At 41.4% G+C, this 2,880-nt stretch overlaps 1 pseudogene; it reads left to right on the top strand.

Moving 5' to 3' along the window:
- Window positions 1-1,612: 1,612 nt before the first annotated feature.
- Window positions 1,613-2,254, top strand: LOC121041943 (AP-2 complex subunit sigma-like; annotated as a pseudogene).
- The last annotated feature ends 626 nt before the right edge of the window (window positions 2,255-2,880 follow it).

The following is a 2,880-nucleotide window of genomic DNA, read 5'->3' as shown; positions in this document are numbered from 1 at the left end:
CCCTCAGGGAGAATCTGTTTCATGCCTGTCTCCTAGCTTTTGGTCACTACCTGCAATCTTTAGTTTTTCGTGGCTTGTGAATGCATCATTCCAATCCTCGCCTCCACCTACATGGCGTCCTCTCCTCTGTGTCTCTGTGTGTCAAATCTTCCCCTTTTTCTCACAGAGACACCAGTTACTAGATTTAAGGCCCAGTCTAAATGCAGGATGATTTCATCTAGAGAACCTTAAGTAATCATACTTCCAAAGAGCCTATTCCCAATAGTCAACAATATGGAATTACATACTTCAAAATTACTAACAGACTACATTTTAAATATTCTCACCACACACACAAAAAAAATGATAGTTATGTGAGGTGATAGAAGTATTAACCAAAGCCATGGTGGGAATCATATGGCAATATATAAATGTATCAAATCAACATGTTAGAACCTTAAACTTTAAGAAATAACTTACTTTCACAAAAGGTCACATTCAAAGGTATAGAGGTTAGGATTTGTATACGTCTTTTTGGAGCTACAATTCAATACATGACAGGGTCTTCACATTTTCAGTTTGTTTGCTTCGTATTCATGCTTTTCTTGAATTTTGAGCTTTGCTTTTTCCCTGGATAGGAATCGCAAAATCCTAAGACTGATTATTAAATAATAACAGCAAAGCCTCAATAAATCCAAGAATTTTGTAAGTATGGACCACAAGAGATTCTGCAGTATCTCCCAGATCCCAGGAAAATGGAGAAAGAGTAATAGCAAGATGCCTTTGATCCCTTCAGTAGGAAAGTTTCAATATGAGCCAAGTCCTAGGCTTTAAATATTGTTGTGCATTAGTCACAACGTAGAAACGTGTGTTTACAGTCCTGGAACTGAAATGGAAAAGTAACAAAAATGTGCTTCTAGGAGACTTCATTAGACTTATTTGTTTGTGGGAAATCATGTAGAAGCCCAACACAATATTTGTGAATAAAACCTCTAATGACTGAATCCTATCTACTACTCCCTTCTATGCTTTTAGGAAAAAATTGCTTTTCTGCAAATTATACCAAAACACCACCACAGATGAACAATCAGAAATAATGTATGACTCCTAGTCACTAAAGAGAGATTCCATTACCCTGAGAGATCTGGCATACTAAAATTATTAAAAGAGGAAAACGATCTTATAAAAAATTAGGGTTTTTTTCTTCTCATTAATCTTCAGCACCCTGGTTCAGTTCTATTCAAGCATTGTCATGGCTTGGATCAAGGCCATAGAATATTCTGCAGGTTTGAGATTGAAATTCATCCCTCCGAATGCCAATTTTCTTTTTAGGATGCCAGGTTACCTCCCATTTCCTTCTTTTATGTGCAGAAAAATCCCAAACACCCCAGGGTGTCATCCTAATCACATTTAATGACTGGTAATATCACCATGCAATTAACTTAAGGAATTGTTTTCACGGATCACTTCTTGGCCTTTTGGCTAAGATCAAGTGTAGGAATTGTTTTCATGGAAAAGTAAACTAGAAGGAATAACCCAGAACATCATGAAAATGATAAATAAGGGGAAGTAGACTACCTGGTATTAAAATACATCACGTGGCTACGATTCCTAAAACTGTGGGGAGAAAAAAATGAACTCTTGCCAGAGCTGGAGCTGCCCGATAGCCACCAGACTGAGCAGCTGGGGTCCAGACAGGAGTCCCCAGATCTGCTACATCCTCAACCAGGACTGCATGGGCAAGATGCACCTGGCCACATGGTACATGCAGTTCGATGACGATGAGGAACGGGTTGAATGAGGAGGTGCACGCGTAACCACCGTGCGAGATCAATCACACCAACCTGGTGGAGGTGTGCATCTCTAGATCACTTCCCAATGCTAGGCAATCCACAACTTCGTGGAGGTCTTAAAGGAGTATTTCCAAAATGTCTGTGAACTGGACCTGGTGTTCAACTTCTACAACGTTTACACGGTTGTGGACAAGGTGTTCCTGGCTGGCAAGATCCCAGAGACCAGTCAGCAGATGGTGAAACAGCTGCAGATGCTCCACTCCTTGGGGAGAGGGCAGCCAGCCCCTCCACCCTGGCCACTGGCTCCCTGCTCACCCCCTTTCCAGGTGAGGGCCACCCTGGTGCCCTCCTCAGCTGCCCAGGAGGAAGGCACCAGCTGGGCCTGGGCCACCGGGGAGAAGACTGCATCCCACTGCCTCTGGGCACAGCCTCGGGCAGAAGCCACCTCGTGGGCACTGAGTAACCATGCAGTTGTTGGGTGACATCGTGAGTGCATGTGTGGAGCCCCCAATAAATCTGTGGTCCCATCAAAGACACATGGAACTATCACATAAACACCCACATGAATGAATGGGACAGAAGAACGAGACAAAAATGAGACAAATCTCATGAATGTGACATGACATAGGTAACATTTTAAGTCAACTGGATACCTTTTGGAAAAAAGGACATTCGAATCCCTTCTTCACAACTTAAAGTAAAAATACTAATCTAATACTAAAAATGCATCAAAGGGAAACATGTAAAAAAACAAAGCAAGCTAAGTAGCCCTATCAACAATAGCCCAAGTATTGAAAGAGCCCAAATGTCCATTGACAGATGAATGGATAAAGAAGATATGGTATATAATACATATACACACACACACACACACACACACACACACACACATACCTACAGTGAAGTATTACTCGGTGAGCAAAAAGAATGAAATCTTGCCATTTGCAACTACATGGATGGAACTGGAGGGTATTATGCTAAGTGAAATTAGTCAGAGAAAGACACGTATCATATGACTTCACTTGTATGAGGAATTTAAGATAGAAAGCAGATGAACATAAGGGAAGGGAAGCAAAAATAATATAAAAACAGGGAGGGGGACAAAACA

This window comes from Herpailurus yagouaroundi, unplaced genomic scaffold (assembly GCF_014898765.1).
Source record: "Herpailurus yagouaroundi ecotype Mexico unplaced genomic scaffold, PumYag 29, whole genome shotgun sequence".
In the NCBI taxonomy this organism is placed as follows: Eukaryota; Metazoa; Chordata; class Mammalia; order Carnivora; family Felidae; genus Herpailurus; species Herpailurus yagouaroundi.
Note: the sequence above shows the minus strand (reverse complement) of the source record. Positions and strands in the feature narration are given on the sequence as shown.